This window comes from Podarcis filfolensis (assembly GCF_964270895.1).
Source record: "Podarcis filfolensis genome assembly, chromosome: 13".
NCBI lineage: Eukaryota > Metazoa > Chordata > Lepidosauria > Squamata > Lacertidae > Podarcis > Podarcis filfolensis.
Window position 1 is genome coordinate 17,122,166 of NC_139615.1, and position 15,781 is coordinate 17,137,946.

Here is a 15,781-nt window from a genome sequence, read left to right on the forward strand (position 1 = left end):
CTGCTACTATTCTCATGCTTTAAAAGGGTGGGGTGGGGCAATCAGAAAGGAGCATCCCAAAGTACCCGCTTGAGATTGACGGAAGGCTTGTTTGGGGAAAACAAGCTGCAGAAGGGAGGGGACCAAACAGGAACTAGGACCTGGTGTGAAATGGATGTGCATTCGCATGCATGCTTCATGAACCTCGCCTGTCCGTGCAACGTTGATTCCCTGGTGAGAAATGCGGCGAAGCTTCCAGATTTAAAACACCTCACTGTCCTGTATAGCATGTGCCTTCCGCATGAAAGCTGTGAGGTTCTGGCAGGTCCACAACTGAGGTGATTGGATCTCCGGAGATGGCTGTGGCCATAGGGCCAGGTGTGAGTGCATTTCCCTAAATCCACCTATCCTTACAGGTGGCTCTTACCTCTGTCCCCCGCCCCAAGCTATCTTTGTTACAGCTCTGTGGTGCTTGCTGAGCCAAAGCAAGGTGATCTAATAGGCCCAGCAGGCAATTGGCAGGCCTCCCGATGACCCCAGCTAGCTATTTGAAGCCCTGGGCTGACGTATGTCCTGACCTCTTTCCTGCCCTGCCATCTCCCTTCCTGGGCACCACAATTGAGCGGGCAGCCAGAGTTGGGAGGGGTGGAGGGTTCCCCCTTCTCTCCAGAAGTCCCAATTCTGGCACAGAGTCCTCTGGGAAGGAAAAAATACCTTTTCCCAGCAGCACTGTATTAGGAATTCATATATTTTATTTCATTCAATATCCCACCATTACATCACTAAACTCATTTACAGATATTCTTTTCCCCCAGCTCATCCATGCAACAGCCTTGCAGCTTTACCTTTACAACCCAAAGTAAATATCTTCAGAGGGTATAAATGTTAGATGCACCTTCATACACAATATTCATTGGCATGACAATGGACATGGCATGTTTCTGTCAGATAAAAACAAACAAACCGAGGTTATTGCATGACCACCACCCTGTGGGCTGTTGTGCACTGCATGGCCGGTGGTGAAGCAGTGAAGGGCCAAAGGCCACAGCTATGTCCTCTAGGTCAGGGCTTCTTAAACCTTTACCCCCAGGGACCACTTGAGAAGGCTGAAAGTTACTGAGGCCCATCAGCCACTAAATGGTGCTGCAGGGACAGAGCCAATCAACATGGCAGCAGGTGAAAGCAGAGTTTGGTCTTGTATCAGTCAACTAGCAGGAACTGACTTTGCTTTCTGCTTGATACCTAATCCATCTCTGGAAATGGCTGCGTTATTTGCCACAGCCTTTTCCTTCAACCCCTCCTCTGGCCCTTTTCCCTCAGAGAAGAGAAAACCTCCTCCCTACATGAATGTCTCTGTCTCCCAGCCCCCTTTACTCAGCTTCTGTATGTGTCATATGGGGATGTGGTTGTGACAGAAATCTTTTCATTTGCTTTAGGCTGCAAAATGTATTTGAACTGTTTCTTTCCAAGGATAATACATAAAGCTGATTGAAAATAAATAAATGAATCACTAGATTATGGAAAAGCAATAAGGCACGTAGCTAAATATAATATAGAAGGGAATGTGGCAGGATGCATAAAAGTAACAACATGTTGTAGTAATGCCACTTAATCTCCGGAAAGTTAGCATCTGTGCATGGGCAAAGGGCATCCCTTTAGGACCATCTTGCAAGTCTAGGCAAAACTCCAAAGAGACTGGCCATTGGCTAAGCAATGCAGATGTTCACCTGCACATGGACTTTGGTTGAGACTGAGTGCATAATGTGGGGATGAAAATGTACTATGCTATGTTGTGACTTGGTGAACTCTAGGATGTGTGTGAGAGACTTTCCTAATGCAATTTGAAAGCGGACAGCTCCTAGACCAAACTCCCAACTATGCCTGGGGTGTGTCATTAGCAGGAAACCGGGGCTTGCTCTCAGAACAATGTCCTGACCTAGGAGTGGCACCGTGGGCCGGAGTGATAAGCTTGGTCTGTTTATACATGGGCACCGAGATGGCCGAGATCAAGCCAGCCACCAAGAGTATATTGTCTGCAGTTACACTCGTAGTCAGTCCAGGGTTTGGGAACGGGGCCTTCCTTTCCTCTTTGAGGCCTTGCCTTTGCTGGATGGGTCTGGGCCAAATTGATTGTACGAGGTCTAAAGACGCAGTTTTCAGTAATTTGAATGCTAAACTGGACAGTACCACTTCAGACTGGGAATGAGGACTCCCGTGACTGAATGCCCTGCACATAGAAATCTATAGCGAAAGGAAAGGATCTAACCTACTTTTCTTCTTGATATGCTAATTTTCTATGTGCAGGAATTCCTTTGCTCCCTCCACTTCTAGAAGAGCATGTGAGTCGCCCCTTGCAGTCTGAAGTAGTCCAGAAACACATTTACCATCTCACCTGGTCTTCCTTGGAGCCTTGACCAGCTCCCCAGATTTGCAGTGTGGAAAATATACTGCCAGGAGGAGCAGATGGCTCAGAAGTGGAAGCACCATTGCAGGGAATTGGTTGCTTACAGTTGTGAATTTGGCCTAAGATAGAAACTTGGAGGGAGTGTATCCCTTCTTTATCAGAGAGCGCCCAACAGGGTTCAATGAAAAGAGAGAGGCATATATATTTTCTGTCTTTGTCTTCAATGGCACAAGTAGGGCTGGATAAGCATTCTACCAACTCGTTCTGCACCAGAATTAATTCTAAAATACAATACTCCACTTCCAGTAAGTAAGAGAAGTGCAAAGAGCTGCACAAGATACTAATACACCACCCTCTCTTACCCATGGAAATCCACCTCAGCCAATATTTGCAAACTTGGGAACTAGAAACGTGCTTTAAAAAGAAAGAAAAGAAAGCAGAGAGGTCCAGTTTTGGGGTAGGTGTGTGGTTTTTAGGAACAAGTCATCTTACCGATGTGAACAAATGTGAACAAATTATTGGCCCTTATAGTGGTGAGGAATGAGGTTTTAGCGGAGGGCAATGGATTTTCTTCATGCCTCATAAGGATTCTGTCTCAATTAGGATTGGGAAAGGGATCCTTCTCTTCACCCAGGCCTAGGACTTCGTTGCCAAGCGCTGGCACAGTGTAAAAGGTAAGACATTATTCCAAAGTGTTTCCAAAACATTGTCACTTCTTGCAGTCTTACCGTGTCAGAATCAGGTAAGGATGGTTGGAGTAGCCCCAACTGTGTACAGACTAGAAGGGAAACGTGGGTAAGAAATAGCCCAGCATGGATTTCCAATTTATATAGGTTGCCAACCCCAGAATGCAGTTGCCGTTTGTTCAAAGTGGAAACTGGCTGTTTATAAAACCTGGACTGGTTTGGATTGAGATTTTCCAATGGATTTCGGAACCTGTCACTAGTTCAAAATTGGGCTTTCCTTGGGAAACAGCCTTTTGGGTTCTTCCAGCTGACAGGAAAAATCTGGTCTCAGGTCTTCATATGACCGCTTTCTTTGCTTCTGGCTCCATCAGTAGAGTCCAGCTGTCACACCTCTTACGGCTCCTGTACTGCTGCCACAAGCAGCTGGCGGCCACCCCCAAGACCCCGGACCCCAGCAAGACCCACCCCAGGACAGACAACACAGAGCCAGGAGGGTCACGGACACCAGCCACACCAGTGGCAGCCAGGCCGATGATGCTCATCAGCAGCCCAAAGGGAAGCAGGCAGTCTCGGCAGGAGGCCTCCACACCTCCCGTGATGGTACTTATGAGGCGGGGGTCCAGGGGCAATGCCGAGCGCTCCAGGAAAACCTCTTCCCTCTCCATGTTGACCCTCACACGGTCATAAGGCATGGTTGGGAGGGTGGCAGCAGTATCCATCCTAGGGAGGAAAACCAGGGAGATAAGAGCATAATAGGAGTCCTGGTGGATTAGATTTGGATTTTACTTTTTAACTATTTTATTCTCAGTTTATAAGTTTTGCCTTGTTGGTCACCTTGAGCACCCCCAGTCCTGAAGGTGAAAAGCAGACAGAAAATCCCCATACAAACACACACACACACACACACGGGGAGAGGGGGGAGACAGAGGCTGGTGACCATTTAAGAGACAGAATGCTGGACTGAATGGATCTTGCTATAATCCAGCAATGTGCTGATATAGCTGTGAAAAACACATAGCCTGTAGAGAAGCAAGTCTGAAAACTATTGTAAGTACAGTGGTACCTCGGGTTACAGACGCTTCAGGTTACAGACTCCGCTAACCCAGAAATAGTGCCTCGGGTTAAGAACTTTGCTTCAGGATGAGAACAGAAATCGTGTGGCGGCAGTGTGGCGGCAGCGGGAGGCCCCATTAGCTAAAGTGGTACCTCAGGTTAAGAACAGTTTCAGGTTAAGAACGGACCTCCAGAACAAATTAAGTTCTTAACCTGAGGTACCACTGTACAGAAAGATTAGGGGTTGTATCTAACCAAGTTATACTCAGCCACTGAAATTAATAGACCTTCGTTATCATGTCCATTAACTTAAAGGTGTCAGCTCTCCATTTGACTAACACAGTACCTGTATACAACACTAGGTAGGAATGAAGAGAGAGGTAACAGTCGGAAGCCTAAAGATATTTGGTAAGGGTGAAGACAGATGTTACATCGCAAGGATGAAAACAAATGTAACATTCTAAGGTGGATTGGGTTTCCATGCACATTTGCTGTGAGTGTGTTTTCCAGACCATCAAAGCCATTTCTACCACATTTAGGACACGTATGCCCGTCTTCTTGTTTAGCTGACCATTGAAATGTTTTATTCCCCAAGCCATGTAGAAAAGGATGTCCTGTATGTCAGCAGTTGGTTGGAAAAGAAGAGAGGAATTCTTATCAGGCTCTATCTGGGAGGTTGCATGTGTGGAGAGAGAGAGAATGAGAGGAGACAGAATTGCTTTGCATTGCCCAGACAGGAGCTTTAGATTACATATGAAGATAATCTTTTGAGCTGAGAGAAAGAGCCCAGGACTGGAACACGTTCTCTAGGGAAAGTGTTGAGGTGCCCATATCTTTTTTTTAAAAAGAGATATAAAGAAGGTGGACTTCAGGAGGAGCTAGGAAAGGAATAGGGCAAGGGTAGGCAAACTAAGGCCCGGGGGCCAGATGCGGCCCAATCGCCTTCTCAGTCTGGCCCGTGGATGGTCCGGGAATCAGCATGTTTTTACATGAGTGGAATGTGTGCTTTTACTTAAAATGCATCCCTGGGTTATTTGTGGGGCATAGGAATTCCTTCATATATATTTTTTCAAAATATAGTCCGGCCCCCCACAAGGTCTGAGGTACAGTGGACCGGCCCCCTGCTGAAAAAGTTTGCTGACCCCTGGAATAGGGGTTGCCATACTGATCAGGAAAACAACAGCCTAGCCCAGGCTCCTCTCCCTTTAACAGAAGTTTGAGCTATAGAAGACAAAGCTTTTTAAAATCTAAACTGGCAACAACTGCTTCAAGTCAAACTGCTGATGTAAAGCCAGCAGCTCTGGGGGTCAGCTGCAGAGTTTGCAGTCTAGAGAGAGTAAAATTGTTAAGGATTTCTAACAATGATCAAATGCTGAGTTGGTAGTTGACAGTTTTTGAAGCTGCTGCTGTAACAGACTATATATTGTTATTTCCATGCATCACAAAACCTCCTCTGCTAAGTTCTACACATCTCACAGCCGCTAAAAACACAAAGTAAAAGGACAGTCCCTCATTGGTCAATTGGCATCCTTAATTGTGTAAAGTGGCCAGCTTTTTAAAGCTGCCTTCAACAGCTGTCCAGCAGACTGAACCAATAGGTGGAATGTCTTTGTGTCAATGAGATACAGAGATGGGGAATTGTGGCACCTGGGGAATGCCTGCCTTCTGGCTGAAAGAGTTCCTAGGTTCTTTTTAAAAAATGAACCAGGCAGTATAACCACAATAAAAACACTAATTTTAAGTCAATCAAATGGCAAAAGTACAAAGCACAGCTACATTATAAGTTTAAAGCCCAGGAGACAGCATAAAAGCAGTAAATGCCTGATGGATTATTTTTTAAGTGTTTTAGCAGAGATGGAATTTGGTAGATTTCCCTGAGGGGTAGAATCCATAAGTGCCACAATGAACAAAGCCCAGCCCCTGAGTCCTGCTAATCAGATATTTACAAATATCTGAAACCAGAGTCCCCTGAAAAGCTGGAAATAAAGTTTAATTTAAACCTTTATAAATTTGCCAAACCTGAATATAGAATGTAATACACTTCTATATATTATCTATTTGTGCCATGAACAAAAATGATACATCAGTTCTTTTATCTCTGTGTCTCCCCACCCATCCTACATCCCTCTGCCTCACTCCTGTCTGTAGAGATTTGTTTCCTTATACAGTGGTACCTCGGGTTAAGTACTTAATTCGTTCCAGAGGTCCGTACTTAACCTGAAACTGTTCTTAACCTGAAGCACCACTTTAGCTAATGGGGCCTCCTGCTGCTGCCACACCGCTGGAGCATGATTTCTGTTCTCATCCTGAAGCAAAGTTCTTAACCCGAGGTACTATTTCTGGGTTAGCGGAGTCTGTGACCTGAAGCGTATTTAACCTGAGGTACCACTGTAGTTATGACTTTACCTATTGCCAAAGAATTCAACACAGCTTTCGTTTGAGAGAAACCGCCTTGAGTTCTTTGGCAAAAGGCGGAGTTACCATTACTGCACCATAAAATCCAGCCCAACAACCTGTCCTGCTCCTCTACAAATAGTATTAAACTTTGTATCAAATCATTAAATACAAACTGACAACATAAGGAAATAAAAGCACAGTCAGGGTAGCAGAAATCATAAAAGATCACTGAGGCACCTTGCATATATGCCTAAAAACTCTCTAGTTTGATTACAGGTTTTCTTTGTGTTGCCTAGTTGACTAAAAGAATTGCACATTTAAATTATCCCTTTTGCTCAGCCTGCTCTTGAGCCTTTTCTGATCCGCTGAAATTGGCAGGCAACCCCTGCTCAGAATGGTCAACTGATGCAGACTGAGCTGCCGCGTGATACTGGTGGTAAGTTGGCAACCAATAACCCAAGATGAACAAGCATGTTAAGAACTTGTGAAGTTTCACAGGATGGAGGTAATACAGCATCAGCGTTCTAAATGTTTTGCCCTCACACCAATTGACTGTTACAGGCAAAGAGGTACATTTCCCAGCTGAAAAGTTGGCAACCCTCCCTAGGCAGACTGGCACACACAAATAGAGCTCCAAATAAATGGATGTAGATCTCTGTCCCCACACCCCACACAACCACACACACACACCTCCCACCCCACAGCACCCCAATGCACAAGTCTGGCAAACAGCAACTCATTTCCAAATGTATACTCTGTAGGGTTGCCAATGAACCTGGGGAAAAACCGCTCCCATTTCTGCAGAAATCAGAGGGAGGGTTTTTTCATAACGTGGAATAAACCAGGTAGACACTTGTCTGACAACACGAGGAACATAATCAACATTTTGGAGAAGTTGCAAGTGAATATTAATACTAAAGCAGTTTTAATTTTCATAGATGTGGAGAAAGCCTTTGATAATATTTCTTGGAATTTTATGAAGAAAAATCTCCAGGGGATGGGGGTGGGTCAAGGGTTTGAAAATGGTATAAGTGCAATTTACTCAGAACAAAAGGCTAATCTAATAGTCAATAATGTGATGACAGAGGAATTTAAGATAGAGAAAGGTACACGACAAGGCTGCCCAATTTCCCCATTGCTTTTTATTTCGGTCCTGGAGGTTTTGCTAAATATGATTAGAAGGGACCGTCTGATTAAAGGTATCCAGGTCGGAGCCAACCAATACAAATTGAAAGCTTTTGCAGACGACCTAGTTTTGACGTTACAGGAGCCAGAATCTAGTACGAAAAGAGTATTAGAACTGATTCAAGAATTTGGTCATGTGGCAGGATTTAAGCTGAACAAGTCAAAAACTAAAGTTCTTGAGAAAAATTTAACACCGATTGAGAAAGAGAGGTTTCAGAAGGAGACAGGTTTAACATTAGTTAAGAAAGTAAAATATCTGGGGGTTAATATGACTGCTAAGAACTTAAATTTATTTAAAGATAACTATGAGAAATGTTGGACAGAAGTGAAAAAAGATTTAGAAATATGGTCAAATTTGAAGCTTTCCTTGTTGGGTCGAATTGCAGCTATAAAGATGAATGTATTGCCAAAAATGTTATTTCTGTTTCAATCATTGCAAATTTTGGACAAGATGGACTGTTTCAAGAAGTGGCAGAGAGACATTTCTAGATTTGTCTGGCAGGGCAAGAAGCCCAGAATAAAATTTAAAATATTAACTGATGCAAAGGAAAGAGGCAGATTTGCCCTGCCAGACCTTAAACTTTACTATGAATCAGCAGCATTCTGCTGGTTGAAAGACTGGCTGCTTCTTGAGAACACAGACATTTTGGATTTGGAAGGTTTTAATAATGTTTTTGGGTGGCATGCATATTTGTGGTACGACAAGGTTAAAGCACATAAAGCATTTAAAAACCATATTGTCAGGAAAGCATTGTTCAATGTCTGGATAAGATACAAAGACTTATTGGAAAATAAAACCCCAAGGTGGTTGTCACCAATGGAAGCGAAGGCTCAGAAAAAGCTCAATATGGAGGCCAAATGGCCGAAATATTGGGAAATATTGGAACAAGAAGGAGAGAAATTGAAATTGCAGAGTTTTGAGAAACTAAAAGATAAAGTGCGAGACTGGCTTCATTATTATCAAATAAGAGAGGCCTATAATTTGGACAAAAAAATTGGCTTCCAGGTGGAAAAATCAAAATTGGAAACAGAACTGTTAGATCCCAAAACTAAGATACTTTCAAGAATGTATAACTTGCTGTTAAAATGGAATACGCAGGATGAAACGGTTAAATCTGCAATGATTAAATGGGCACAAGATATTGGTCATAACATTATGTTTGCTGACTGGGAACAGTTGTGGACCACCGGTATGAAATTTACGGCATGTAATGCCTTAAGAGAGAATATTATGAAAATGATATATAGGTGGTACATGACACCAGTCAAGCTTGCAAAAATATATCATTTGCCTGATAACAAATGTTGGAAATGTAAAGAAAATGAAGGTACATTCTTTCACCTTTGGTGGACGTGCCCAAAGATTAAGGCTTTCTGGGAGATGATCTATTATGAAATGAAAAAGGTAATTAAATATACCTTCCTGAAGAAACCAGAGGCCTTTCTCCTGGGCATAGTCGGCCAATTGGTGCCAAAGAAGGACAGAACTTTCTTTATGTACGCAACAACAGCAGCAAGAATACTGATTGCAAAGTATTGGAAGACACAAGATTTACCCACCCTGGAAGAGTGGCAGATGAAGGTGAGGGACTATATGGAACTGGCGGAAATGACTGGCAGAATCCGAGACCAGGGAGAAGAGTTGGTGGAAGAAGATTGGAAGAAATTTAAAGACTATCTACAGAAATATTGTAAAATTAATGAATGTTAAAATGATGATTGGATTGAATAGGGGGTATTAGCAACAAAGTTAATAAGAATATGCAAAAATGAATTGATAATGGATGAAAATATAGAGTTATAATATGTTAAGATATAGAGTTAAGATAAATGAAAGAGGGTAAGGATTTGCTGATTTGATTATCTAAATGGGAATGCAAAAAGGGGAGGTGTGAGGAGGTCAAGGAAACAAGTTAATGAGCATAAAGTTATAAAAAATGGATTTGTTTTTAATTCTCTTTTACCTATTCATTTTTTGTATATTGTATTTTTATTTGTATTTCTTCTTTTTTATGTATTTTTTTAGGTTTTCTTTTTTTATTATTTTGTTCTTTTCATATGTTCTTTTTTGTATTTTGTAAACTGATGTTTTTGTAAAATTCCAATAAATATTATATAAAAAAACAACAACAAATAAATGGATGTAGATCTCTGTCCCCACACCCCACACAACCACACACACACACCTCCCACCCCACAGCACCCCAACGCACAAGTCTGGCAAACAGCAACTCATTTCCAAATATATACTCTGTAGGGTTTCCAATGAACCTGGGGAAAAACCGCTCCCATTTCTGCAGAAATGAGAGGGAGGGTTTTTTCATAACGTGGAATAAACCTGATCACCTCAATGCACATCAGTAGCTGCAGAGGGAGGTTCAAAGGTTGACAACCCTTAAAACTATTGAGGTTCTCCAAAGTAGCATCCCTTAAAAACATGCTTCCTTCCAGGGCGATCTGATCATAGCTGTCAAAGTTTCCCGTTTTTAAAGGGAAATTCCCTTATTCCGAATAGGATTCCTCGCAAGAAAAGGGAAAAGTTGACAGCTATGGATCTGACTGAGCCATTCACTCTGCTCCCCTCGAGATAATTCAACCGTTACCCCTTTCTTACCTCAAAAAAGAGTTTTGGTGGTAGTATTCTTTTTTTAGTATTATTTCCCCATTCCTTTAGTGTGCCAGGCCTGCTCACGATCAATCCTTTGTTTCTGTCCTCCTTCCACTGCAAAATCCCCACCCCAAGTCTGTGTTCTTGGGGTCAGTTTGTCTCCTCTGCTGCCAGCCTGGCTGCTCAGGACCTCAAATTTGGTTCCCGCCCCCACCCTCATTTATTTTAATGTCTATCAATGCAGGGACACGGATGATGGAATGATAAGGAGGCAATTAGAGAGTTCCTGTAACTTAGTAGGCACTGGAGAAACTTGGATGCAGGACACGGCACATGCACACAGCACATTGTACGCCTCAGGTACACACCCAGCCATTCAGAATGTGCTGTAAATAAATAAATGAACAGAACCTATTCAGTCACCTGTCATTTATATATGTGTGCGTGTGCGCAGGCACACATTATTAGGAAGGAACTCCTGATAAGCTTCCATGAATTCTCCAGGGGGGGAAACAGTTTGAAAACCACAGCTTTAGAAGACAGCCACACAATACATTTAAAACACATGGCTTCACTCCCCTTGCCCAAATTCCTGGGAACTGTAGTTTACCCTTCACAGAGAGACAGCTCCCGGCATCCTTACAAAACTACAGTTCCAAGGGTCTGTGTACATGTGTGTGCGAAGCTATGTGCTTTCAGTGTGGTTTAAATGTATGAAGGAGATGTGACCTATATTCCTCGTTCCATGGAGCTCTGATGATGCAAGCCAGGCTGAATCTGAGCTGGATGGGAGAGAAATTTTAATTCAGTTCATATTTAAAGCCGAATTCATCCAATTTGCACTTTCTGAAACGAGAGGAGAACCAAAACACAGCCATCCTCCGAAATTCGCACTCATCCAAATTCTGCGATGTACCAGTAGTTCTCCAAACCAAACAATGCTTACCAAAATGCGTGTATTAGGGGGAAATGTGCATAAAATGCATATATTCGTGAAAACAACACACAAAAATGAATTATACTGGGAGAAATTGCTTGCAAATAGTCAAAACTGCATATACAAAGATGTGCTTATCGGGATAGAGTTGCACTAAAATCTGAATGATTTTCATGAGAATTATTTTTTAAAAATCACAAATTGCTGCACTAAACTAGAGTACTGAATTTAAGGTTGGCGGAAAAAAGAAACTGAGACAACAAAAATTTGACAGATCCTTCCACCCCCGCTAACCAGGACTGAGCCATAAGACTGCAGGTTAGTATGTGGAACACAGTTAGTATGTGAAAGAGCCCCAGAGGCCCTGAAAGGAAGATGATGAGGCAACAGGTGAAGGCATAATCCTATCTCTCTGCCTGAGATCTGGACCTAGAAAGTAGTTGGAGTGGACAATACTGGACCCCTAGATGGACAAAGAGCCTGACCACGTATACAGTAGCTTCCCAAGTTCCTGTACATGGTCTCTCTCATACCGCAAGGCTAAAGACTGCCCACCTTTACTGCACAACACTGTGGAGAGGCTGATAGGAGAAGGGGTACCCTCTGTTCTGTTCTGGACGCGGGTGGCGCTGTGGGTTAAACCACAGAGCCTAGGGCTTGCCGATCAGAAGTTCGGCGGTTCGAATCCCCGCAACGGGGTGAGCTCCCGTTGCTCAATCCCAGCTCCTGCCAACCTAGCAGTTCGAAAGCACGAAGTGCAAGTAAATAGGTACCGCTCTGGCAGGAAGGTAAACGGCGTTTCCGTGCGCTGCTCTGGTTTGCCAGAAGCAGCTTAGTCATGCTGGCCACATGACCTGGATGCTGTATGCCGGCTCCCTCGGCCAGTAAAGCGAGATGAGCACCACAACCCCAGAGTTGGCCACAACTGGACCTAATGGTCAGGGGTCCCTTTACCTTTACCTTCTGTTCTAGAGTCAGGTCATCATTCTGGACTCCGTCTCCATCTCTCAAGTCATAACAAGGCCAAGAGGACTTATGGGTTCCTTCTGGACTACCTGCTTTTGAACATCTGTAGGGTTGCCATATTTAAAAAAGTAAAGACCAGGACACCCCAAAAATTGTTGCTTGTCCTGATTTGTTTACAGAAAGCTCATATGATGTTGGCTGTTAAATTATCATTCCTTTTTACCTGTTTGTGGGGAGATTAGCTGACAGTCGCATCAGAATAAGTGCCACCCTGCACTTTCCTTATCTGAAAAAGTCTGATCTTTCAGGGAAGCCAGTTTGTTGCGCAAGACCTCCCAATCAACTATAATCACGCAACCTGAATTTCCCAGGATGTGATCGAATCTGAGCTGGGGGGAAGTGATAGCCTACGGAAGTGCCCCAAGGCAGAACACACACACTATACCTTTAAAGCACATTCTTCCCTTTAAAGAATTAGGGGTGTTGTAGTTTACCCCTCAAATAATTACAACTTCCAGAAACCCTTAACAAACTACAGTACCCAGAATTCTTTGAGGGGGGAATGTGTATTGAAGGTGCTTTGAAGGTACACAGCCTAAGTCAGTTTCCAGGTGCTACTTTGCAGGGCGATTCACTCTTTGTTTCCTAGTGATTCTACCTCACTTGCTCTAAAGCAGAAATAGAAATTCGCTAAGGGGCCATCTTTTTTATGCTGCAATCCTTCTCCCTTTTCCCTTTGTGAGGGGTTGAGGTTTTGGGGTGATCGCTCTCTCTGCCTCTCCCTCCCCTCACACACAATTGAATCCTGACAAGATTAATTTTGACACTAATACTGCTTTACTGGCCGATCTGGATGGGCAAAGCGGATTGAACATATGGCTGAGGACAGCAAGGGACAGACAAATTAGCCATGGCCCATTGCAATTAGCCACCAGAGTGGGGTGGGTGGGTGTTATGAGGCGGTCAGAGACTATGTAACACCATTGGGAAAGGAGTGCTCCCTGTTGGTTAGAGAAGGGGGGGAGGCTGGGAACTAGGAATTCCTGGGGAGGAGTTTGACGTAAAGAATGAGAGAAATTAACATAAGTCTGAATCTTCTTGAAAGAGGGAACACGAACAGCAGGTAGTGACCACAAGGAACACCAAGGTTTTCCAGGTGAGGCATTATGGGATAGGAGCCATAGGGAGCCACGACTTGAGTGGAAACCAAAAGTCTGAGAGCCCAACACTAGGCCTTTTTGTAGTCCTCTTGAGATCAATAGCCTGACAGGAAAAGGAGACTGAATCCCAAAGTATCTCTAGGCGGTTTCTACTTTCCAGTGGGATTCGGTCACATATAAGAAGATCCACATTATGGAATTAAGATCCCACTCTTATGCAATAGAACCACTTCCCCACTTGCAATGAGAGAGTGAAGGGGGGGGGGATGCAGTGGCGAGATAACAGTTGCTCTAACACAACTTTGTCTAGCCTCCCAGCAGGCAAATAATGCTCAGTAGTAAACACCTCACCTGGAAGAGACAGCCAAGCATCATTATCCTGTGCTGGTGGTGTGCAGCTTTTGATAAGATTAAAAATCTGATTTTCGGGACCTGAACCTGTGGGTATTATTTCTGAGCTCCTTGGAGAATAAAGGTGGGATATAAATGCCATCAATCCATCAATGAACAGTCGGACCCAATAGTTCTTCATTGCACTTACTCATATAGTCTGCCAATATATTTATTCCTTTTACATCCAGCTTACCTTCAAAGAGCTCCATGCAATAACATTCCCCACTGCCATTTTATCCCCGCAACCCTATGAGCCAGGCTAGGTGGAGAAGTAGTGATGATTATCACCTAATATGCTTCACAAACGATAGGGATTTGAATCCAGGTCTCTCTGAACCTTGTTCTGTATTCTAAACAACACTATACCACCCTGGCTTTGTCTTATCCGTCCATCCCCTATGTTGCTTTTTGTTTGCATTCACACACCCCTTTTGCTCTTGTCAACCTTTCCACACCCTCCCACTACCTTTGTCTACATTTATTAGAGCTCTGTTTTTAAATATACACTCATTCTAATGCTTGCCCCCATCCTATCCAGGGGTTGCATATGACATCTTCAGCACCAAAGTCTATCCAAACTTTACCCCTGGATATACAGCTTATGTGAAATATAATAATGTTATATTGTATTGGATTAATGCTACAGTAGTTTACAATTAGAAATTTTAACATAGCATTTAAAAAGCTGGCAATCATAGAAGTCAAAGTCCATATATCAATCAACTAAACCTAGTAACTGAAAGTAACTGCAATGTCCCTTCCAACTCTGCAAATCTATGGCTCTCTGGCTTCTTCTTCTTTGGCGATCACTCATAGCCGAGTAAGATTGTCTTCCATAAACACAGTTTTAACTATGAGTCCGTAAGTGACTGTGGAGGCCAATTTTGGATCCACACATCCTTCCACAGTGGGGACATTGGTTTCTGGGCGGGAGTTGATCACGGTGTGGATTTGCCAAGCGTGCCTTCCTCTTAGCATGTTTCTCCCTTGTGTTCTGAGTTTGAGTGTCTTCAAAGTCCATGACACCTTTGGTAAAGGCTGTTCTCCAACTGGAGCACTCGCAGACACTAGGGTTGCCATATGTTTTCCGGACAGAGCCGAAATACTGCAGCCATAAGCAGTCTTTGGGTGGAAATCAGAAACATCTCTGGGACCCATGTCAGCAGTGTCGTTCTTTGCAATTTGCCAAAAAAGCAAAACTAAACTAAAAATTTAAAAAGCTCCACAACTCTTCACTTTTTGAAATAAGGCAACCCTACACTAGGAAGGAAGGGCTGTGGGCTCAAGTAGCAGCACATCTGCTTTATGTTCGGAAGGTCCTGGGTTCAATTTCCGAACATCTCCAGGTAGGGATGGGAATGCTCCTTAATCTGAATTCTTGGAGAGCCGGTCCCAGTTAGTGTAAACAATACTAAACTAGATGGGTCAATGTAGTTTAGAGAAAAGGCAAGCAAGAAGGCAACATGGTAGAACTTTATAAAATTAAGCATGACACATTAGAGAAAAGTTTTCCTCCCAGTTAAGATGTGGGGCTGCCTCCCACAGGAGCCACAATGGGCACCAACTTGAGTGACTTTCAGAAAGGAGGGGACAAAGGATTTACTAACCACAGAAGGGGAGAGAGCTCTTGTGCTCAGGTCCTGTGTAGCTGACCACTGTGAGACCAGGATGCTTGAACAGATGGGCCACTGGCCTGATCCAGAAGGCTGTTGTGTTCTTACGACCCACTCGAGGGCAAGAATTCTATAACCCAGATACCACAGTGGGAAAGGCTGTGCTTCTAGGGGAGGGTGAGCTGAAAGATGGTACCTGGACTAGGGCCTCTTTAGCCTGGGGCAGGTAAAGCTTGGGGTGGGGGCAGAGGGATACTCACAAGGGAGATGTTCCCTGAGATGTTCAGGACCCAGATCATGATAAGCTTCTATCCCGCTGCCTTTCAGATAGTGCTTGGGTCTGAAATCTGGGTCTGCCTTTTTGCAGTTCAGTGTGTGCCTTTGCCTCGATGGAGAAGAT

The 15,781-nt window shown here is 43.7% G+C and overlaps 1 long non-coding RNA gene across 1 annotated transcript; it reads right to left on the reverse strand.

Annotated features, from left to right (window-relative positions):
• Positions 1-719: 719 nt before the first annotated feature.
• Positions 720-10,645, reverse strand: LOC310747610. The gene is made up of 2 exons (XR_014540954.1): positions 10,319-10,645; positions 720-3,789 (listed from the first exon to the last, which is right to left on the reverse strand). It is a non-coding gene; the product is annotated as an uncharacterized lncRNA (long non-coding RNA).
• Positions 10,646-15,781: the final 5,136 nt, after the last annotated feature.